This window comes from Lucilia cuprina, chromosome 5, assembly GCF_022045245.1.
Source record: "Lucilia cuprina isolate Lc7/37 chromosome 5, ASM2204524v1, whole genome shotgun sequence".
Taxonomy (NCBI): Eukaryota; Metazoa; Arthropoda; class Insecta; order Diptera; family Calliphoridae; genus Lucilia; species Lucilia cuprina.
In genome coordinates this window covers 61,589,853-61,615,916 of record NC_060953.1, presented here as the reverse complement: position 1 = coordinate 61,615,916, position 26,064 = coordinate 61,589,853, and the positions used below count along the sequence as shown (strand labels likewise).

Sequence of the window (26,064 nt, the reverse complement as noted above, 5' to 3'; positions counted from 1 at the left end):
TGAAATGTTTTATTTTGTGTTTTTTGTTGTTGTTGTTGTATACTTCTATTTTTCTTTCTTTCGTTTAAAACGTGCTGAGCAAAGAAACAGTAAATCATTACTGTGAGAAACGTGAAAACGGCAACACATACGATCAAGTTCAATTTTTGTTTGTTGATACTTTTATTTTTTTCTCTCAATTTTGTTTCATTTTGTCTAAAAACTTTTTATTGTTTTTTTACTTGTTGTTATAATTATTTTTATTTTATTGTTATTATTGATTTTTTGTTGTTGTTAAAAAAGAGAATAAATAAAAAAAGAAAAAAGAAACATTTTAGTTGTTGTTGATGTCCATTGCTAATGGAAACAAACCTACCTTCATACTTACATGTTTGTAGCAATATTGTTGTGGTTAGTGTAAAATCAATTGCAAATGTTTTTTATTAAAAATTTTAATTAAAACAAATTAAAAAATAATTAATTAAAACAAAATAACGAAGTGTATATAATTAAAATAAATAAATATTAAAGAAATTTTGCAAAAAAAAAATGTGTTTATAAATTAAACTTAAATTAGCCGCAATTGCTGACCAATTCAAAAAAAAAGCTAATTATTACTCGTAAACAATTAAAGTGTCAAAAAAGTACAAAAAAATTTTTGGTGACCAGACAAATACAAATAAATTATAAATAACTTGAGGCAAAAAGAAAAGAACCAACATTTGAAAAACCTACGTCATTCCATTTCAACAACCACACTGATCAGTGATCAGAGCAACCAAACCATATAAACATCTCCTCATCGAATAGTTATAGATCATACAATGTAGAAATATTACGACCACGACAACATCCATTATACCTCCAATGAACAATAAAAATAAACGAACATGACTCTTAATAAATAAGTGCTTGTGATATTGCCAAACAGCCCGAGCTGATGATGAATCTTAACGAGTGGAAAGTTTAGAAATTTTTTTTATTTTACAAATTCTTTTTAAGAAAATGAGAATAATTTAAAAAAATAAAACAACTAGAAATGTATTCATCACGCGACTGTAATTTGCGAAACTAGTAATAAAACAAATATTGAAAATAAATTAAAATAAGAAAAGAAAAAAAATCGCAGAAAAAAACAAACGTGCAGAAATATAATATTTGTTAATTATTTATAATACTTAGATTGTGCATACATACATACATACACCTAAGTACTCGCATACAGTGTAACGAAAAAGTGTTATGAATAAAATAAAAAATAAACTTAATAATAATTTTTGAATCAGCTCTAGTTCAGTTTTAATTCTGTTCTAGTTCAGTTCTAGTTATAGTTTAGATCTAGTTCAGTTCTAGTTCAGTTCTAGTTCAGTTCTAGTTCAGTTCTAGTTCAGTTCAAGTTCAGTTCAGTTCTAGTTCAGTTCTAGTTCAAATTCAGTTCTAGTTCAGTTGTAGTTCAGTTCTAGTTCACTTTTAGTTTAGTTATAGTCCAGCTTTATTGAATTTGAAAAAGTTTAAAATACTTTTAATTTTTTTAACAAATACTTTTTTCTTACACTGTGTGTGCACAATAATAGTATGTACGATTCTATTATTACTTTTCAGTAATGTATGTTAAATTTAAGTGTTTTCAGTTAATAATTACAATATAAATATAAATATTATTTATTTATATTTTAGTTAAACTTCGTACTGAAAAATAATAACAAAACAAAACACCGCATACGATAAGGGTGAGTAATATTTTTTTTATTATTTGTACATTTTGTCACTCAAATTCTTTTGAAATTTTCGTTACACATACATATGTATGTACATATGTTCAGGGTTGCCAGAAATGGTTATTATTATTTCCTCATTGAGCAGGGAATGAACCGTATCATTTATTTAAGGAAGTAAAATTTTGTGTATTTTTTAAATGATAGGGTTTTACAATGGAAAGTTTCGGTATTAATTTGAGAATGGAATGACATCGTTTAGTTGTAGTTTAGTTCATTTATATTGATAGCTAAACTATAGTAAATGTGGCAACCTATAATCTATAATTACAGTTCTCCCTTGTATTTATTGTTCAGATAAAATGTTTCATTTGCATTTTTTCTAATATTATCAGTAACTTTTATCTTTATATCATACTCTTCGATAGTTTGTTAATTTTTTTTTAATAACGATAAACTAAAATTAATTGCTCAATAACTACTCAATTTCTTTTAATATAGCTTTATATAATTTACTAAGACGTATTATGTACTGTCCTCTGATAAAATTTCATAACAGTCATTATTTATTGGTAGTGTTAAAGCCATAAATATTAATTGGATAATATGAAATAAATAGTAGTTACTGAGGTAGACTCTCTGTAAACCCTATATTTATAAACTGGCGCCTAAAAAGTAAATCCTAACGTCAATTAAGTTCAAATTTAGGTTATGAGATAAAAGTTAGGTTGTCCAGCATTTAAAATTATTGCCACATAACATCGCGAAATTTATTATTAACCACAAAATATGTCAAATAAAACCAGTATTCAATCACTCACATGTTTACTTTACAGTCAGGTACCTATAGTTCTTTTTTAAGTGCTTGCTATTCTAATTTTTTAAAAAATAAACAGTAACTTTACTCTTTAAAAGCTAGATTTTTACTATATCTTCACATTTTAATACCTATGAAATAAAGCAAAATCAAAAAGTTCAATGAACTTGTATTTTACCATTTAAAGCAACCAACAGCTCAAAATCATATCTCTTCAATAAGAAAACAAAACCTCATGAACATGATTCGCTTCATTGCATTCGATATATATACAATAATAAATTAAAAGTTCTAAAACACACATAGACACCAACCCACGTAGTATTTGTTAGTTAAAAACGATTTTCTAATACCGTACATTGATGGCTACGTTAATGGGTGGTGTTGTGTACTTAGATAGCTGAATTTATCAGAAATGTGACAATCGTCTATGGAAAAATAGTGAACTGATTGATATGTGGTCTTTTTTGAAAAAGGTGGAACATTTTCCATGGTTTTTTCGAACATTTTACTTTTTACTTGTAACGTAAGTTATTTTGCTTTCTGCATATATTTAAATAGTAAAAATTATACTATTTCAATTCATTTAGATTTATCAACAAAAGCTGTTGATTATACTTTTAGCATACCTTTTAAAATGTTATCTTTGAAACACGTGAGGTAGTAAAATAGATTTTATATGGTAAAGACAACTTATTTAGTTCACTTCAAATTTCATAAATATGTATGTGTAAATGTGCCTCTCATCAACATAGGTTAGGTAAGGTTGATGAAAAAAATATTTTGTTCATATTTTATTCAGAAATTTAGTTTCCTGGACGTAATTCCTAATAATTTTCCAATCAGGAATGTTATTTCCCGAATAACATCACTTCTAAGATACTTGGATCTAAATTCGACGAATGCCTGACAGTGGAAGAGAAAGTGCTCCAGAATTTCACTGTCATCTTCACATGCTCTACATTTGTCTGAGTCCGATTTTCTATAGATGTGCTTGTAATCCTGTATGTCCACTCAGAATAAGTACCATCATACTAACTTCAGAATTTCTCATTTTGAAGAGATTTTTCTTATTCTCATCAGAGTCACCCATATGTGGTTCTATCCATCGTTTTATTATTCCAAAAGGCCTTAAGGGGTTCCCTCACCCATATTTTTAATTCAGCTTTTATTGCGTCGAATGGTTTTGCGTTTGTCTCTTTAAAGCTGTTATATTCGCTCTTTCGTTACCGACTACTCCCGAGTGGCCATATGATGTAAAACTAACCTCTGTGAGAGTATTTATTTAAAGCTTTCTTACAATACGGTGTTAGATTTACTTCTATCACCTGATATATTAAGGGCTGTGGACGCCATAATTATTCAAATCCAATTAACACATTCCGGCTCGGGGGTCTGCCTGTAAGCTTGTTTCTGGGTCTTCAATATTGAACCCAGGTCCACTTTTTCACCCAACTTAGAGCCATCCGTGTAACAACGGATTCCTGCTGGTATTTTCTCTAGTTTTCCGCTTGATCAAGACATTCTTTCTGGGATTAAAGTTTCAAAGTTCCATGTCTGATGATTATAATAACGCCCTATAATAACTTTTGGCCAGTTCGCCTAAATTAAAGAGCCGTTCGGCTGCAAGCACCGTCTAATATGCTATATATGTTTCAATGGCTGGAATATCTAGCAACGTTTCCAAAGCTTTAGTTGAAGTAGTACACAGGGCACCACTTATACCCAATCAGCATGTACGCTGAACTCCTTGTAGTACTTTGATATTACACTTTTTGCCCAAAGAATTCCTACCAGATTATTAAAGCATAAACAAAAATTGGTATAATTACACTTTTACAAAGTCAATTTGTCATAGTAGAACCCATTTCATTTCTATAGTTCTCCAACATATCGCTCAGCACCGATGTGCCTTGTTCATCCTGTCCTCTATGTGGTATCTCCATTTTAATTTCCGGTCGAGGGTTATACTTTGTCTGTCACCGGTATCTTCTTGCCCAGGAAGCAAGGTTCAGTATACGTAGAAATTTGTGTCTTCGCCGGATTAACATTGAGGTCTCTCGGTTGAGAGCAGCTCTTATACACAAGTAATCACCAAGTTAGTAATGACGTGTACTTACTCTACAACTTACTTTTTATTGACTACTACATATCGTTTGTATTATTTACAAAGAGTATCGACATGACTTACAACTAAATTATATGTATGTACTTACTTTTTATCCTAGACATATTGATTTTTAACTCCATATTTGTGAGTACTTATTTAAGAAGAAGTTTACATATTGTTAACGAACGTTGTAAGTACTTAGTACGTATAGTTTTTGTGGTATTCCAAGGGACACTCTAATATAAATAACGTATATAACGTCCTAATAACTTATGTAAGGAACATATGGTTGGGTATGCATAACTAACATTCTTACTTCTATAATCAAATATTAGAAACACTACTTACTTATAAATAATACCTTGTTAAAATTACTTCAATTACTAAATTAAATCAACTTTCGTTAATGCACCAATAAATTAATTTCATCTAGCACTCCATATAGTGTTTGTTTGTATTTATGTTTCTTAAAATATTTTACATCTCAAATGTTTGTATTAATTAAATAATTCATATATAATTGATATTATTAGCAGTTATTTTTAATTGTTCTATGACAAAAAATTGAAAGTTTTTTTTTAATAAAAATATTTAAGTCTCATTGTTTACTAATGTGAACTCGTATGTAATGTTATAACAAAAAAAAAGCAAGTTAAAAACTGTTATAATATTGTAAATTAAAAAAAAAACGGAAGTAGATATTCATTTAGAAAAAATAATATTTTTGAAATTGTAACTAAACAACTAGAAAACTTTTCGAATAAGAGTGAAAAGAACAAGTATACATTTTACAAATCACAATTAAATACTTTATATAGTTTTTGCTTGTTTATTATTAGCAAATAATTTATTTGTTTTTGTTTTTTTCATTATTAACAATATGTTTGCGGTTGTTTTCATCAGTTAACAGTTGCCATTAGACAATTGTTTTTTAAAAAATAAACATACATATGTATGTACAAATGTGTTTGTATATGAGCCTGTGACAATATTTCAAAATACCCAATAAATAGTTTAACTTTAAAATAAATTTAAAGAAGAACTAGATTGGTATAGATTTTTGTACTAGTTTGGTTTTTTATATTCTCATCTAATTGTTTACTGGTCTAGCTATATAAATCTCAATAAAAACATTCATGAAAAATATAATGTATATATTTATATGTCTAAGTTTTTTTTTGGCATAGAAATAGTTTTCCAAACAATTTGTGGGTATAATAGAGACAGTCCAACGGATGGACAGACATACTTCTGATAATTTTTATAGCATTTTTTTCAAATATTGTTATTGTTAGTGCGCAATTAAATCAATATAAAATCTAAATCGTTATGCAGATATTAAAATAAATTTTTATAAATTGTTATTGAAATTGCAATGAAAACAGCAACTTTAACACCTAACATCATGTTGTATATAAAGCTGAATTTAAAATTCTGGTGTTCTGCAAAAAAAATTTTAAAGTTTATTGAAATAGAAATAAACCTTAACAGAATTAGCATAACATTTTTTTTAAACATTTAATACAGAAATCTTATTGCATTACAATTCATAAAATAATATTAGTGTTAGTTTTTCAAAAATATATTTTTTTCCCCTTTTTTTAAAAATTTTTTGAAATTTTATAATTTTTAAAAGTTTTTTTCAACATTTTATTTTTTTGGAAATTTATCTTCTTTAAAATAATATTTTAAATTTATTAAACAATTTACCATTTCATCTTTAATTAAAAATATTTTATTTTTTTTTTATTAAAAAAATTTCATTTTATATAAAAAGTTTTTGGGAAAGTAATTTTTCAAAATTGTTCCCTTTTTAAAAAGTTTTATTTGTTTTTTCATATTTAAGTATTTTTTAAAGTGAATAAAATTAATTTCTTTTATTTTTTAAAGAAAACATTTATTTTTGCTTTTGCAGGTATTCTTCGAAATTTCCTCTTTTAATGGAAATTTTTTTGATTTTTTATAGAAAATTTATCCTTTTTTAAAGAAAAATTTCAAAATGTTCACTTTTATTAAAATTTTTTTCGAAAAATTTTATTCTATTCTTCTAATATATTTTTTTAACTTTCTCGTTTTATACAAATTTTGCAAAGTCTAATATTATAGATTTTTTTTTCGAATTTTTTTCGCTTCTTTATAAAATTTTGTCTTTTTATAAAAAATGTTTTGAATGTATTTTTTAAAAGGAAATTTTTTGAAAATGTTCCTTTTTTAAGAACAACTTTTTGAAACTTTTCAAATTTATCTCTTTGATAAATTTTTGAAAAATTGTTTATACAAAATCTTTTAAATATTACTTTTTAATTTTTTTATTCAAAATTTCACTTTAAATTTTGTAAAATTTTCTCCTTTTACAAAATTTTTTTAAATTTTCTCTTTCTTGAAAGAAAAGTCTTTAATATTTTTTTTTATTCTAAAAAATTTTTGAAATATTCTGTTTTATGTTTTTAAAAAAGATTTTTTATAATTTTTACTTTATATACACATTTTTTGAAATCTATTTCTGATAGGTATTTTTCGAAATCGCCTTCTTTTATAGAAAATTTTTGAAATTTTGTTTTATTTTTATACCCTACACCACTATAGAGGGGAGGGTATTAAACGTTTGTGCTGATGTTTGTAACATACAAAAATATTGGTCCAATACCCACCTTTAAGTATACCGATCGATTCAGAATAATTTTTTGAGTCCATTAAGACATGTCCGTCCGTCTGTCCGGCTGGCTGGCTGTCCATGTAAACCTTGTGCGCAAGGTACAGGCCGAAATTTTCAAGATAATTTGATGAAATTTGGACCAAGCATGTTTTTGGCACAGGGGCGAAGCCTATTGAAAATAGTTGAAATCGGTCCATTATTTCACCTAGCCCCCATACAACCGTACCTACCGAATTGAACTTCTTATGCCACAATTACGTCAAATATTCTACTATCTCTTTAAAAATTGGCACAAATAAGTTTTATATAAATATAAATGACACTGCATATTTTCGTATGGATCGGCCCTAATTTGACTGTAGCCCCCATACAAACCCCCCTTCAAAAATGTCTTAAAGGTCTAAAATTGACTTGTAACCATTTGTATCGCAATGAAACTCAACAAAACTAACTGTTATCCCTTTCCCAAATTTACCGAGGATCGGTCCATATTTGACCTATATAAAACCTCATTTAGAAATATTATTTTTTTATCAATAAATTGCTTAAATATTTTGGAATTATGGTAATATTCAACATAAAAGTTTCTTTGTAAAAAAGTTAAAATTTTAAAAATATACTCATGGTCGGCCATGCCCGACTATACTTCCTTACTTGTTTTTTTTATAAAATTTTATCTTTATATAAAAAATGTTTGAAATTCTCTCCTATTTTTACAGAAAATTGTTTGAAAATGTCTTTTTTTTATACAAACTTCTTGGAACTTCGATTTTGCTCTTTTTTTTATAGATTTTTTTCTTTTTATAAAAAAATTACGAAATTTTTTCTTTTGTTTTAAAAAAATTCAAAATCTCTTTTTGAAAGAAAACGTTAGATTTTTTAATTTTTCTTGATCATTATATCATTATTATAGTTTTTTGAATTTTTTTATTTTAATTTGGAAAATTTTAGATTTTTTCTCTTTTAATTAATTTAATATAAAGAAAATTTTTATAAAAATTCTGGTAATTTTCACTTTCGAAATTTGTTCTACATATTTAAAGAAAATGGTCGAAAATAATATGAATTAAACTTTAGTAATTGTTATATAAATATTAATCCAATAAAATAATATTTTAAAAAATTTTTAAAAATATAATTTTGTAATTAAGATTGTGTAAACACATTAAAAATTTACGCATAAAAGCGTATACGCCGTCATTGTGTCACATTGTTTTCGATTTTAAAATAATACAAATAAATGTAGACAAAAACACATACATTTTTTAAAAATATAAAATCAGTTTAAGTAGAAAATGATTTATCAGCTCAAATCAATAAAAACATATAAAAAAGTTAAGAATTATTATTAACTAAAATCATCAATTAATCATTTTGTTGACAGTTATCAAGACCCATTAATTTATTTTGTAAACATGTTAGACAAAACACGAATATGATGTACGAGTAGGTAGATTTATAAATTATTAATATATGATTTTAATTAATAATTAAATAATTTACTGGCTTACTTTTTTACTTGTACTAACTACTAAGCAAAACAAAAGAGTTTTAAGTTAAGGGGTGATTTCTATTTGAAAATAAAACGGCAGATATTTACAAATAAGAATTATGTAAACATAGATTCAAATTTGGGAATTTAATTTAATCCAGTTTAAGTAGCTCTTCTTTACTATCTAAAATTACGACTAGTAAATATATATACATAGGTAAATCATTCCAAAATAACATGCAGTGGTTATTTATACTTTTAGGGTCGATGACCAACAAACTGCTTTAAATGGAAAGACGGAATTAATTAAACTCCCCAAAAAAGGCCAAACTACATTTCACAGCAAATATGGTCATTGTGAAATATAGGTATAAAGTACAAAAGATTCTTAAAAGATTAAACAAAGATGAATACATTAAACAATTAAAATTAATAAATAAATTCCATTTTTATTTTAAAATGTATGATTAAAAGTAGAAACTAGTCAAATTGACTTTATCTCTCTGATTTGGCTTTAGTTTTTATATGTACATATGTATTTGCATACATAGTAAAATTGTATTTTCAATCAATATTAAACAAATATAAACTGCCTGTTTAAATGAGATCATTCACTATTTTATTGATTAACATTCAACCAAACTAGCCAGACAGCCAATCATGCAGCTATCAGAATCAATCTAACCAGCAGAGCAATACGTTTAAAAGTTTCGCGGAAATGACTAATATATTTACAAGTTCATATGTAGAAAAGTTGTTTGGAATGTGTGTATGCGTGTGTCTGTCGAGGCGTCAAAATGTCTGCTTTCTTCTTTTAGATGTTTATCTAGTATAAGAGCAATAAAACGCTTTATAAATGGTCTTTTGAGCATACACTTTTCTATGTAATTTGCTATAGTTAACTAGATTTCAGTTTTGACAATTGGCATAATTACCCAGCAGTTCGACAAAGAGTCAATGCATCCGAAAAATAAAGTGATTTTCATTAACGTCTAGTCAACTGGTTGGCGATGTATTCTTTGCAAACGAGAGTGAAGAAATTAGTCACTTTGTGTCCCCTTTGTAAGCGAGAGAGTGTACACTTGAAAAACAAACTTAAGCTTTTCGCTGTCTCTTCGTTATCTATGGTTGTTGATTGACTTTCTCATGGAACAAGCACATGATGAAAAAGATAGACAGCTGCTTTCTCGGTGGCTAGAGCTAACAATAAATAGCAGGTAGTCCGGACTGCTGGGTATCTGAAATATTTGTTTTAGACAGCTGCTCTCTCGGTAGCTAGAGCTAACAATAAATAGTAGGGTAAATAGGTAGTCCGGACTGCTGGGTAACTGAAATATTTGTTTAAGTTGCGATTGCGTTAGTTAATAAAGTATGTAGTTAATCCAATTATAAAAAAACGTTTGTCCAACTTAAAGCTTTTTTTAGAAATTGAGTTTTTATCCAAAACCAAATGGTTATGTCGAACTAGCTTATGAATTTTTTATTGCTTTTTACGAGTTCTAATTTTATGCACCTAGAGAAAATAGTATTGGTGTCAGTTACTTAAATTTCTACTATACAGAAGAAATCGTTTTAGTCCGTGTGATTAACTCCAGAAATTTAAAAAAATAATATTTTTTCTAAATTAACATACTCTAGATTTTGTTCTTAATTAATTAGTTAGTGTTATTTAGTTAGTTAGTTAGTTAGTTAGTTACATCGGTCTACCATACTAGAACCACTAATCTACAGGAGCAACTAGTTAGTTAAAAAACTTTAATTTGCTTTAAAAAAAAATGGAAATCAGATGTGCAAATGTGCACTTTTATGCCCACTAATACTGGTTTTTTACTTCTCTTGTAACGCACTTTATATCAAAATTGCATACACTCATGCATAGCGATGATGTGTGTCAGTAAAATAAAGTTTTCGAAAAAAACACTTAATTTTCAATGCAATTTTACGTGATGCTGAACATTTATTTAGTCATCGGAACCTGTATTCAACGACACATTAAATATGTTCATAAATGGGGAACGAATTAACGAATGAATACTACTTACTTACCCCCTTTTCTTTTGTTAGTTCGTAAAACATACACGTGATACGATAAGACGATGGACAGACAAACAAAACGTATGATGTCAAGTTCAATGTCGTGTGGTTGCATTTCTTTTCAAAAAGATTTTTTTTAATAAAACTGGTTTTATCTTAAAGAAACTTATATAAAAAACATGTATCTCATTAATGGCATGGACATGATAATGTGAATATGTACAAATGTATTAGGGTGTTCCTTTTAAATAGGTAATAAATTACGTAAAGAAATTCAAGTTAAGTTCATTGTAAGATAACGTTTTTAAAAATGTTTATCCTTAAGGGCGGGTTTTACAGATAAATATAATCTACATTCTTTGTTTAAACCTAGTTTAATATAGGTTTTGTGTTTTTCAGTAAACTTTAACGTTACGTATTATCTTAGTTTAACTGAGTGCTCTTGACCAATTAAACTTCAGTTATAAGTGAAAACACACAATTTACAAAAACAATAAAACAATGATTTCGGAAGAAGAAAAACTTAATATTTTAATTTTTTAATTCTTTAAATTTCTCATTTGTTTTGTTTTATTTATTATTGTTTTCAATATTAATTTAAATTTTTTTCAAAATTTTTCATTTTACAAAAGTATTATTTGCAAAAAACAGTTTTTGAGTGAAAAGCTGGCTATACTAATAAAGTTAACTGAACTTAAATCCATAACTGAAAAACACAATTATCGGTTAAAGTCCGCCTAAATTTGTTCCGAGTTTAATCTAACAGCAAGTTAAGCCTAGTTTAACTGAGTAGTAAGAAACCCGTCTTAAGTCATATATATATTGATCATAGGCCTAACGGCTGAAATGGTAATTTAAGGGGTTTTCAATAATTTTAAAGTTTTTAGGGGCACCCTAATGGAAACTTGTTTGCCTTTATTCATGTTTAAACCTGCATAAAGTTGTTCACAAATACACCATTACACACACATATGTACATATTTATGTACATTGATTTGTACATTTTGGTAAATAGTCATAATATTGTATTGTACTGGTTTTTTATTCATGTGATCTTACAAGGTAAGTTGTTTGAAAACAAATGTATATTTTTGCGAATTTGTGAAAGGTGCGAGTGCACGTGAATATTTGTTTACGGAAAGAAATATTTTCAAAGTCATCGGGTTGGGTGATATAAATAAATATTATTTTATTGTCTAAACATTTTCAAAAAAAGTATTTCAATTGGGTTAACTACAAAAGTATATTAACTGAGAAATATAATAGACTATCGATTCCATCGCACCGAAAGTAATTTATATTGATTAAAGTTCCAATGATTTCTTGATATTAGTTTTCTAATGGGTAGGGTAGAAAAGGGACCATAGCCACTATTTTTTGAGGTGGCCACAAACTAAAACCACAATACATATTATTAATTTTCTTTTTGGTTCGAAAACTTAGATATGTTGGCTTTAGTTTTATTCCTTTTAAATAAAAGAAAAAATTACAAAGATAAAAACTTATTTTTCTGTTTTATACATTAATTCAGTAACCAGAGTGTATCAAATCAGATATTTATTGTTCATTTCACAAAACTTAACAAAAAAATTAAAACAAATTATTACTGAATTTTTTTTTTCAATATTCTAACCAAATTTTGTTCTACATCACAAGCATTACATATATTTGGCGCATGTGCCCCACGGGCAGTTCTGGGGTTTAGTTTCAATTTTTTTCGGGCTTCAAATTATATTATCGAATAATATAATAATGTCTTATTGTTCACAAAAACTAAAAAATTGTCAGGTATGATAGAAAATCGATAAACGAAAACAAAATTTGATAATGTAATAAAAACGTTTACTCAGTTTTCAAGTTATTCGCATTGACAGATGTGCCCCTATGGCGAATGATCCCCCTTGTACCCTATTTCAAAAATACTTTTTAGAAAAATTTTAATTTATATTGAAACTGGTTCTTTGTTTCAAACTCTAAGCTTAATCTAGAATACCTCACCTTTTAATATAGTTTTCTTTTAAATAAAAAAATACTTTAAATTTGTTTTCTTCTCGCTTAACAGCTGCAATTAATTGAAATATATTAACTGCTGTTATATTGATTTTTGTTTTGATTTTGAAAATTTAAAGGAAAATAAAAATATTATTTTCTTTTAACAAACAATTAAGCTTTTTGAAGGGTTGTTTATATAGGTACAGAATTCTAAAATTTTATAGAAAAAAATTAATTGCAAATATATATGAGAAAATTTATGAATTTATTTAAAGTGTTAACTTGGTTTAGATATATTTATGCAATTTGTTGAAGAAACACAAAATTTCTTTAATAAGCTCTATAATGGGAACTGATTATATTAAAATTTACTGTGGCCCGATAATTCAGCAACATCATGAAAGTATGTACAAAATATAATTCTATTGATTTTCGTTGAGACTGAAGTTTTTATAAAATCAAATAATCTTTGCCCCTAAACTGTGAAGATCTATTTCAAATTATGCAATAATGGAGAACTTTCTTGTAACCATAACATTTGTTAAGTTTTAACCGATTCAAATGAATCAGAATGAAATGTTAAAAAAAAATCGATATTAAAATTTAAAGCATTTAAGTCATAAAAGTTTTTCCACCAATTATAGTCACCCGCCTTGCTAATACCCTCAAAGTATTCTTAATGCCTCTATTGTTGGAGAAAGTCAGATTCAACAAGCGGCCAACCCTCTGGTTTCCATACACTTTGATAGTTTTTGCAATGTTGTTAAATGCAGTTTTCGGGATTGTTTATCAATTGCTGATTCATTCTTTTGTTGAGAAAAAATGCTTATGTATTACTTGATATATGTACTTATTTAACCAATATTCTCTTAGCTATACCGATAAATTAAGTAAAATGATTATATGTCTATCCTTTATTGTCTAACTTCATTTCTCTTGCCTTCGTTGTTTAATCTAATCGTCTTCTTAAGTTTGTAAGATTCGGTTTTCATATTGTCTCCTCAGATTCATTGTAAGATCAACATATTGTGGTTAAATTTATGATTATAGTTTAAACATATTATGGTTATTAAAACTATTTAAAAATTTCATATTATGGCTAAATACACTTGCAATATTTCATCATAATTTCCCTTTTTATCATAATATTGTTTTACATGATCATATTATGATTCAATTTCATTTTCTATAATTATTATAAACAAAATGAGAATTATTAGTTCATTGCTGTTGTACCAGAAGATATTACAACCCAACATATAATGGTTATATAACATACAACAACAAAATATATTTGTTATTTCAGTAAATTATATTCATATTTATAATTGTCGTGAACATGAATATGTTTACATTAACTAAAATATTGTTAAAAATTTTTTGATAACAATATATTGTTAAACTCTTATATCTCCGTGTTTTGTGCGATGATCTATTTAAGAGTTCATCCATTGTTAGCGTATACTTGAACGAACTTGGATAATCTTTGATTTCAACAGGATACCGCAGCACAAAATAATCATTTCTCTTATTTTCTATAATTATGTTTTCGCTTGACTTGACAAAGTTAATTGACTTCTACAGAGTTACGATTTCACTCTTATTCGACATGCCAATAATCCAAAAACCGAAACCAAAAAGTAGTCAATTATAACAATGACGTTATAATTGGCGAATTGATAAATGTACATAGTTCAAAAATAACTTATATTTTATTTTATAATTATCTCCAAAATATTATTTAGTTCTTTCAAAAAGTATTATTTCAAAATAAAATTGCTTATCTTCAAATAATACTTATTTTGTTCTAATTATCACAAAATTTTATAATGATTATTTAATGAAGTGTTTAAAATATGTTTTTGATTAGTATACGACTACGTAATCATAGAATAGAGTGTAATAAATAAAGACGTTTCCCTATTGTTTTAACTAACTAGCTGCAATAAAATCAGTTCCGTTGTTAAATTTCGGTTAAAAATTTGTGAATATTAAAAATTTTTAATAAAATTATTTAAAAATAATATCGTTATTCCCAGCGATTCGTAATATTGTAAGATTGTTTTTACCGATTGTTATTATACTTTGGTTATTTAATGTCTTCATTTAAAATAAAGCTAATTATATAGCAATCAATAGTAAGTAGTGTTTTTGTATAAAATTATTCTTTTATTAACCTTGAAAATATTATTTAATTAAATAATTAATGATAACAACTAAATTACATGCCAAAAGTTTATTATAACAATTAATTAATCTTCACTTTTGTTAATTATTTCAAGACAATTGATCACATTCGCTTATGAACGTTAAATATAAAGTAGTGATAATAATAAATAAATAACTAAATTCTATATATATTCATCATTTTAATACTATAGTTTGTGTGATTACATCTAAGATCCAATTGACATGTGTATCATTATGTTGTCTTTTTTTTTTGTTTTATTAACTCTAATATTATTAATGAGTTCACAAGACACTTCCTTTCATTGATGTGACTTATAACAGTCTTTTTTTATTAATTTCCTTGAGCTTTTAACAAATCAGTTATAATTTTATGACACATTCTAATAATAGTTAAATTTATTATTTATATAGTATTATTAATAAATATTTTGCGACAAAACAAAAAAAAAACCTAGAAAATAACAAAAAGAAATAAACATAAAAAATAATCACAATATAGATGAATTATGATTAATTGGTAGAAATATAAGCCATCAAAATACTTAAGGAATATAACACACACATGTACACATACCTCACAAAATTGATAAACAAAAAAAATACAAATTGTCTAGAATCAATATGACAAACAATAATAATAAAAATTTCCCCTTTTTATTCTTTATATTATCAGTAAGAATTTATCTGTAAAAGTCACGATTTCATAATTTGCCTTAAAAGTGTGAAGTTTCAGTATGGCATGCGTAATTAAATTTGTATAAAAAACTTTCCAGTAGTTCGACAAAGAGTCGTGCATCCGAAAAATATAGCCATTTTCACTAACCATGGCCATTGACTACTTTGGACTAGCTCTCTGATAGTCTCTTTGTAAGCTATAGAGTGACGATAGAACAACTTATAGCAGGTGGGTAACTACGGTAATTCTAACTAAGTAACTCTAAGTTGTAGATTAAATAATTGTTCAGGACTCTCCTGTCGAACTGCTGGGTTGCTTTTGGACACCTACATACACTCTGGAATACATTCAACAGTACAAAAACGTCAGCACAATGAATGCATTTTTTTGTTTATTTATATAATGTTGAAATCGTTGCACAGTGTCTTGAGGTGAAAGAAATTGTTTACTTTACCAGTTAGGAATTTTAACATTGTAGGAAAATTTTTAGAATTGTGCCAGTGTTCTGTAACTTTCGAGTCGTAAAACTAACATTGAAATATTAGAATCTTCCACTTTTTAGTTGCGAGATTCCAATAATTTTTAAACTGAACACATTACAATTGACCTAAATATATTTATATACTTAGCGTGTGTCCATCCTGGACGGTTAAAAATTTTTCGAATTTTTTTGTCGATTCGAAAGTTACAGAACACAGGCACTGGTTCTAAATAAGTAATTCTAGAGCGAGAACACACATAATCATAGAAATGCCAACTTTACTTCTGGAAGCCGAGGTTCCATTAGAAAAATGCTAAAAGACTATTCAAGGAGAGTATATAAGACATTAAAGGAAAAATTAAAGGGGAAATAAATTGGTATTGTCTGTGAAACTATGTTTGTTTTATCATTCTTAAAGTTTGCCCACAAAATGATAGTTGCTGCTGTTCCTATAAAAAATTAAAATTTAATTAAAATTTTTGACATGACTTCAATATATGGTGAACTGAATCAAAGGTTAAAAAGCTGCTTTTTTAGGTTGTTCATGTTTGTTTAAATTTTCCTAACAAACAAACATATCATATTAAATATTTAAGGGTCGAAGGGACATAACATAGTTTTGTATAGTTTTTTAATTTTGCATAGATATAATTTATCGAAACCTTTTTGCAGATTTACAAAATTCAATATATTTTGAATTTTATTTAAATATGTATTTTGAGTCCCTAGCAATGCCGGGCATTTGAATTTGAAGAAAGGTCAACATAGGCCTACATACGTATTATAATTTCTACCTGAGATCTCTTTGTTGTTCGTTAAATTAAATTGAAAACCTGTTTTTTACCTAAGTTTTTCGTTTCGCGAAAACTAAGTATATACGTACATATAAATCCACTATAAAATTTAGTTGAATTCTTGATATCCTTTAGGCTCATAATTACGTTTAATGATCTATTATGTGAACAAAAATCTGCAAAACTTAGTTTTATAGAACGATAAATGGCACTATTAATTTTTATAGTGATCCGGCCTCATTTGACCCTAGCCCCCATACAACCTCCCCTTTAGGAAATGTCTTGAAGGTCAAAATTCATTTTTAATTTCTAAAATTTAAAACGAATAAAGTCTAAAATGTAAAAATCTATTTTTGTCAATAATACGTTAAAATATTCCACAATACGGTTAAAGAACAAATTAAATGCTTTATTTTTTGTAATTTTTTAACATACTGACTGGTGTAGGGTATTATATAGTCCGCAATGTCCGACTATATATAGAGATTTGGTATTGTATTAAACTTACTTATATCGAATTATATCGCTATACCCGTACTTTTAAGCCAGTAATGAACGTTAATGTCATTTCTAAAGGAGACTTTATATAGGGGTTAGAGTCATACATGAACCGATCCTCTTAAAATTTGGTAAAGAGATTTTGGCTTATCGAGTCATCGCTGTAATCGAATTTTTAAGCAGTACATGGGGATCTTATATGAGGTCATCCTTATAAAATTTTACCAACAGATTTAGGTTTTTAAATCATGTTTACGCCGAATTTCACCGATGCTTTTTTAGGTAGTTATGAAATCCTGAACTAATGAAGTAGAAATAACATATTAATAAGGGTCAATTAATCTGAATCGATCCCCATAAATCCAGAAGCTAACTAATTAAGAAGAAAGAACACATTATTAATAAGGCGTTATTAAAGTATTTGTATGTATATGTAAGACATTACCAAGTTTTTAATGTATATGTTCCTCCCGTTTATATTAAAAAAAAGTTGCTAGTGCACAATTGTATACAATGTGCAAATAAAACGGAAACGTATATTTAAGTACTTAGAAGTAATATAGACGTACCTAATAGTTTACAAATTACCAAGTTATTTCAAAAATAAATCTCTTCTTCTGGGTATTTGTATCCCTGAAAAAGGAAAAGAAAAAAAAAACTATTTTAAAAATATATAAAAAATAAAACAAAAATATATATTTAACTCAAATTTTTCAAATTGTTGATTGATGTCAAAATGCCAAAATATAAATTTATAATTCATAAATTTTTCACTAATTTGTAGTATACCACTGTACACACCGATCATGTTTGTTTTCATTATTTGTTATACATTTCTTTAAATTTGTATTAATTTTCCATTTTGTATTTTTTAAAATTCAAATGAAAACAAAACCATTTGTATATTTAATTTTCCGGCAGACTTAAATATTTAGTAAAAATTTTTTTTTGTTTTCATTTCAGCTTTTTATTTATCTATACACCAACACATTTATCTGCATTTACTTTGAACGATTTGCAACGATTAATTTAATATTAAAAAGTTAACAAATTGATATTCTTATCAAAATTAACTAAGAATGTTAAAATTGTGTTTGTTTGTCTTAAGTTTAACTAGCTATAGCAAAAGGGAAAACATAAAAACTGTTCTCATTAGTAATATATTTCAAAATAAAAACAAAGTCACGAGATGATAATACAATTGTGTTTTGTCAATTTAGTTTTCTTATATGCGATTTATTTTATTTACTAACATAAATATAAAAAATACGTAAAATTTTGAGCCAAAATATTAAATAAATTTGTTGTGCTTCTGGCTGTTTTTAACCTTGATTTTGTCTGTAGAGCATTAAATGTGAAAATATCTATACAGACACATGATTGTTTGTAAATACACCCAAAGAAATTATTTTCGTATCTACAGACATGAATGATTTTTAATTTACGTGTGTATATGGAGACATAAACACATACTTAGTATAAGTATTTAAATATTAATTAGCGAAATTATTATCTGTCAGATTGTAATAAAATGACATCAGCGAGAATTCTTTTTGGGGAAACAATTAAAATGTAATTTATTATACGTATGTATGTAAGTACGTACGACTAAAAAATGTAATTTGATTTACAAAAATTCACCAGCCGTCAATTAACAGATGATTTTTTACCAAATTCTTGAGTTTTTAGATTTTTAAGTCAATTAATCATAAATAACATCTAAAAAGATAAAATATACACTTATCAAATATTCTACGAAAATTACTTTGCCCATAAAAATTTATATTCTAATTTTTTTTAGTTTTAGTTGAGTTCTAGTTCTGTTCTAGTTCAGTTCTAGTTCAGTTCTAGTTCAGTTCTAGTTCAGTTCTAGTTCAGTTCTAGTTCAGTTCTAGTTCAGTTCTAGTTCAGTTCTAGTTCAGTTCTAGTTCAGTTCTAGTTCAGTTCTAGTTCAGTTCTAGTTCAGTTCTAGTTCAGTTCTAGTTCAGTTCTAGTTCAGTTCTAGTTCAGTTCTAGTTCAGTTCTAGTTCAGTTCTAGTTCAGTTCTAGTTCTAATTTTGGTATCATTACTCATCAGGAAATATCCAAACCTTTACTCCATTTTGCATGTTTATTTTTTATTAGACCCGGAAAATTTTATGGAGGTCATGGAAATTTCCACTAATTAAGCGATATGTATTTTACCTGCTTTAGTTTTTATGTTTCATAAGTAATAATGGAAGACAAATGTGCGATTAGTTATTTGATGTTGAGAGTTTTAAGCTACAAACAGGTATATAACTTGACGGGGAATTGATATGGGTATGAACCTTTACCGATTATAACTATAAAACCTTTACTGAGAAATTTATAATTGTACATCTTTTTTCTATTATTAACATTATAAGAAAGAAAATTGTATTTTCAAATTGAAAATAAATTTAACTAAAGGATCTAACAAACACGATAGACAGTGAATAACTAATCTTTTTATAGATTTGAAATGTATGTGTATATGTTTTTAGTAGGGATGTGCAACATGAAATCTCGATTCCCGAAAATCCCGGGATTTTAAAAATGTAATCTGAGAGAATTTTGAAATTAAAAAATTAATAAATATCATTTTATTTTAGAAAATGTTGTTACTCCAAGAATATTGGGGGAAATTTAATATTAAAATTTTGTATGAATTTCGGTAAGCTTTTCAGGGAAGAATTGTATTTAATTTACTATTTAACTTTGTGAATAAACATTTCCTTAAGTTCACAAATGGCTTATTAGGAAGCATTATTAGTACTTTATAAGATAAATTATTAAAATTAAAATAATTTTTTATACTTTGTGGGATTTAAAAATTCTAAAAGTCTTTCCCAATTGGCGTCCCTAATTTTCAGTAATAAATTTTACGTAACACATTTTACTGTAAATTGATACGACTAAATTTAAACATTGTATGCAAATAATTAGTTATACAAAATAAATTCTAAAAATTTAATGCCAATAAATATTATGTAAATATTTACTCAAATGCTTACATTTAAGTTTACTAATAAGACTCTCATTTCTACTAACATTGTTTTCGTGATTGTCTACATGCAGAAACAATAAATACAATTCCCTTTTGCAAAGTCAGTCAACATCTTCATACATACGTAAATTTATATATACATACAAAGTTTGCATTTGGGTGTAGAAGTACGTGGAAACTAAACAAAAAACGCGACACATACATTCGGACGGACGGACAGACAGACACTGTCAAAGCTTAAGGCACTCACTTATTCAGTCACTTGCACGGTGGTATTAAAAACAAATATTAAGTTCCCTACACTAATATTAATGCTATTTCACGACGACACAAACATGGATAGCAGTACATAGTAAATGTATTTACAAATGGGATAAATGGTGTTGCCATTTGGAATTTATTAAAGTTAATATCTGTCTATGGATGGGAAGGTAGATAGAAAGATAGATAGACATATCTGTCTATGGATAGATAGATAGATAGATAGATAGATAGATAGATAGATAGATAGATAGATAAATAGATAAATAGATAAATAAATAGATAGGTAGATAGATAGATAGATAGATAGATAGATAGATAGATAGATAGATAGATAGATAGATAGATAGATAGATAGATAGATAGATAGATAGACAGACAGATAGATAGATAGATAGATAGATAGATAGATAGATAGATAGATAGATAGATAGATAGATAGATAGATAGATAGATAGATAGATAGATAGATAGATAGATAGATAGATAGATAGATAGATAGATAAATAGATCAATAAATAGATAGATAGATAGATAGATAGATAGATAGATAGATAGATAGATAGATAGATAGATAGATAGATAGATAGATAGATAGATAGATGGATAGATAGATTATCTATCTATAGAATATTATCTTATAGAATAAATGGACACAGACAAAGATAGATTGTATATATATTAGGAAGCGTAAATTCATAATTTGATAAATTATAAAAACATTAAAAATAAAAAAGATAACTCAATGGTAACACTGGGTAAAAACAACAAAAAGAGTATTAGTTTGGTTACATAGACGTTTTGTTGTTGACTTTACGTTATAACGGAAAAGACGAACAAGAAGAAGAAAAAGAGAATTATTTCTCGTGAGTTGTCTGGCTTTTCGTGAGTATGTTTGTGTTTTTGTTTTGTTGCTGCTGCCGCTGTTGTTGTTTATATTACAATAACAACAATAATTCAATATTATTCGGGGGTGCATAAATCAATGTGTTTTCTTTAGCAACAAGTTCATATTGATTTTGTCGTTCGTCGTGTTATAATCAATATTTTAGTTCTCTTTTTTTCCGCCGTTATGGTTTGTGTGTGTAGTTGTTTGCCGGTATCCTTCACTATTTCCGTTTATTGACTATTTTTATTTACCGCTAATTGTGACAACATAGATGTGTTGGGTGTTTTATAGTATAAATATTTAATTAAGAATAACAGAATTTTTTTGTGAAAAAAAAAAATCATTATTTAAACGAAATAATAAAATTTAACAAAGGGAATACATATGCATAAAATCTAAAAAAGGATATAAAAACTTATTGTTTTAGTGTTGGAAAAAATCAATAAAGTATGAGAATGTGTTGAAGTTAAACATACATGTTTGTATTCAAATTAATTATTGTTTACAACAGTTTTAATAAAGCATTTAACAACGAATGTAACGGAGATATACTAAATAAAACTATTATAGAAAAGTTAATATTTAATTGTTAAAACTTCGATATAATGGGTATGTTTTGCATATTTTTTTTAAGAAAAAAAATATTTTTTAGAAAAAAAAAAATACAAAAAAATTTAGAATTTAAAAAATATATATTTATTTTTAACACCTTGAGTCCTAAAAGAATCATTGACTTGCTATAACTTTTCGTAGTATTTTTATCTCAAGGATATTTATGCATGAGTTTGTTAAAAGAAAAACATGTGCGACATCAAGCGTTAGTACGTGCTACGTTTATCCTTAATCTATTTTACGGATTTTTTGGTGCGCAAAATTCTACCCACATTATCTACAGCCAGCCAAACTGATTGACATCTTATGTATTAAAATTAGAAAAAAAGTTATAATTTTCTAATGTGGTGTCACGACTTTTACTATTAAAAAACTTGTCACGTTGATAATTTGTTTAAATTTAAACTAAATAAATTTTGTACTATGGAGAGCAAAATAAATAACTGCTATAGTATTAGATCAATTTATTAGCTATAATATTTTCCTTAATAAGACAAATAAATTTTGCATATGCATGAATATGCAAAAAGAAGTTCTATGTGAAAAACCAAAAATAAATTTTATATAAAGTGTTTCACAAATCGAACATTTTTAATTGCTATTAATTTAAATTGAAATATTTGAAATATGTTCAATTGCTGCTAATTCCAATGTAGATGTATAGTTAGAATTTTTAGCTTAAAATATTTAAGCTGTTCTGTAAAAATATTATGAAATTATTACTGCAATAAACTTTAAAGAAAATCTGTAATACACAGCTTTTACCTTAGTCCTTTTAATTTTTTATTTCTCAATATACATAATTTTTACACAATTTTTCCTTCACATATTCATTAATCTTACTCAGACGCATTTGAAAGTTATTGCTTCAAATGTATATGTATATGTGCATAAGTACAAATTCTTTATGGGAGTGTATTTGTAATTTGAGATTTAAGTCCATATAATATAATGGGTCTTAAAAAATTTTCCCTTGTCATTAAATGTCTTAATGTCAGTAAAGTTTATGGGCAAAAAACAACTTTATGAAAAACACTTAATTTTTAAACATTCTACACCGGGCAATTTGATATTGTAAGTTATAGCAGTTGTTTGATATTACAATATATACTTGAAAATAACTTACTTAACAACTTGATTTTTCGTGAATCCTAAAGCTATGGGTACACTATATGTCAGATCATACAACGTTGGTAGATCTGGCAAAGTGAAGTCGAGTGCTTTACGTAAACACCTGATTTGGGAAGACAAACTCCAACATCAGGCAAAATCAATCTTTCGGATATACCGGAAGGTGACCCGCCTTATGTTGTCATGAAGATTGTATTACTTAAAATGCAATCTCCATCATCTAATGACCCATTCCAGTGCATTCCTTAACCTCTTTAAAACCGCGCAACCACACTACTGAGATAGTTCTGTTGTTTTGGCAAAAGAACCTAAAAACATATTTTTAGTCCGATATACCCAATAAAATGGATCAGGATCACTCTTTTATGAACTGATCTCTGTGACAAAGGATGTAGGAAGTCAAATGATTCCAATAATTTATTCAACAAATATTGTCATTTCAAACTGTTGTCAGATTGTTGTGTGGTGAAATTTGCACAATTTTATTTAAGGTGCAGTGGCGATGATCTCTGGCAACCGTGTAGCTTAACAATTTGTGTTCTATTCAATCAGTTCGAAGTGTTTAGTTTAGTGTGAACAGGTCCGGTTAGTTCTTTGGATCTGAATAGATACATCGCACTTTTAAAACGAATAACTTTCTCAATCAATTTAACCACTTCTATTCGTTCGACGTGTATCGATGTAAATGGTTTAAGAGTACATATTGAAGTTTTTACACAATTAGATGAAATTTGAATAATTATTTATTTTGCTGAAGAGAAATAATTATTAATCGAATTGTTCTTGGTGACTGAAAATTAGATCAAATATATTTCATTTAAAACATAAATTTTTTTTATATTTTATTAGTTTAAATACAAAATTCAACAAAAATGTTTTGTTATAAAACAATAACATTTTAAGTATACCAATAACTGTTGTAGCATATTTTATAGTCGGTCATGCCGGATTATATTTTTTTAATGTTTGTAAAATCACAGAGATATTTGTTAACATAAAACTGGCAACTTTCGGAAAGAAAAAAGTTAATTTTTCTAATAACTGCTCTAGTGTGACCAACTTTATTCTAAAATGTTTATGAATATTTTACTTGCAAAAATATAATTTATTTTAGTGATGTTGAAAAGTAATGAGTTCAAAAGCTAATAATACCTCTATTCACTAATTCTTCATTAGGATTTTAGCCCATTATTTTATCACGCTGATGACATTGGAAGCAAGTTCTTCAATGCTCGCTGAAAAATAAAGAGTATAGAAATACTTAAAATTTATGTTACAAAGACGTTGACTTTCAATTGTAATTACTTACATAACAACATACTTTTCATTGACTACTAGATATCGTCTGAATTACGTTATTAGTAATACATACTTTCTAATTTATTAGCCATCTTATCACTGAAGCATGAAAGCTGTATACTTTTTTCTTGTGATTTGCAATGACTACTTTTTATACCCTGCAGCACTTTAGTGGTGTCCGTCTGTCTGTCCATGTAAACATTGGAAGCAAACTACGTGTCGCAATTTTAAGATAATTTAATAAAATTCGGAGCATGATCTTCTTTTGTCCCAGGGACGAAGCCTATTAAACATGGTTAAGATCGGTCCATTATTTCACATAGCATCCATACAACTGAACCCCCAATAGGACTTAAAAACCTTGTAATCAAACTACAGGTTAAGATCAGTTCATTATTTCACATAGCCCCCATTCAACTGAACCCGCCGAATAAGTGTTTTAAGTTCAAAATTATGTTTAATATACTTGTATCTAGACTAAAAGCTGCAAAACCATAATCTATACTAGCCTTGATGACCTTGATGACATGAATTTTATAATTGTAGGACCTCATTGGACCCTAGCCTCTATGAAAGGCGCCCTTCAAAATTCGACTCAAATGTCCACAATTTTTTACAACAATAAATGTCTTAAATATATATGAAGCAAGGTTCAATTCAACTTAAATGATTTGTTATAAAAACAAAATCACCTGTTATTTTTGTAATTTCTTACTTGTTCTTATTACTTGTAAGTGTTTGTAGTACTTTCCTCCAATGACATCACAGTATAAAATTTATGACTTAAAACGCTATTATGTAAGTTAACTTTAGCATTATAATCCCTTATATGGTAATGAAAGTTTTTGCTAGGTTTACATTATAACAAATAAAAGTCATAACTTGACTACTTTCTAGTAATGTAGACAGTAAGTAGTTGTCATTGAAAAGTATGTTATTGAGTAAGTTAAAACCATTACCAAATTTCCGCATAACTTTGATCTATTTCAAACAGTAGTCATTTAGTCACCAAATACAAAACTAAATTAGACTTCAAATTCCATTTAAAGTAATAAATCTCCAATTATTAAACGAGAAATAAAATTAAAGTCTCGAGACACTCTCGTGTTACCAGTTGACTTCATGACTAAAGCATTTAAAAGTACAAATTTGAAAAAGGCAAAAATGCAAAAAAATATCAATTTTATAAATTGAGAAAAATGTATTTGTATATATTTTTTAATGATCAAATGACGTACATTTTGATTAGAATATAATATATAAAAGAGGAAAACAAATAGTTTCATAGCTTCGCTATTTTTGAGAGTGTGTGTGTATTGTAGAATATTTGTTTATAGTTTATTACTGTAAACAATAAAATATTTATAATTTATTAACACACTGTCAATAAATTTAATTGAATTCAATTCGGTTTTTATTTGAGACTAATAA

General features: G+C 26.8%; 1 protein-coding gene across 6 annotated transcripts in view; it reads left to right on the top strand.

Moving 5' to 3' along the window:
• Positions 1 to 95: 95 nt before the first annotated feature.
• LOC111675089 (anion exchange protein 3) overlaps positions 96 to 26,064 on the top strand; it is a 59,560-nt gene continuing 33,591 nt past the window's right edge. For 3 of the 6 annotated variants that reach the window (XM_046951973.1, XM_046951975.1, XM_046951970.1), the window contains exons 1-2: positions 96 to 390; positions 1,657 to 1,709. The gene's annotated coding sequence lies outside the window, so the exon portion shown is untranslated. Of the gene's footprint in view, positions 391 to 514; positions 1,054 to 1,656; positions 1,710 to 21,759; positions 22,201 to 26,064 lie in introns of those variants that run through there. The other 3 variants (XM_046951976.1, XM_046951971.1, XM_046951972.1) reach the window with 3 other exon arrangements.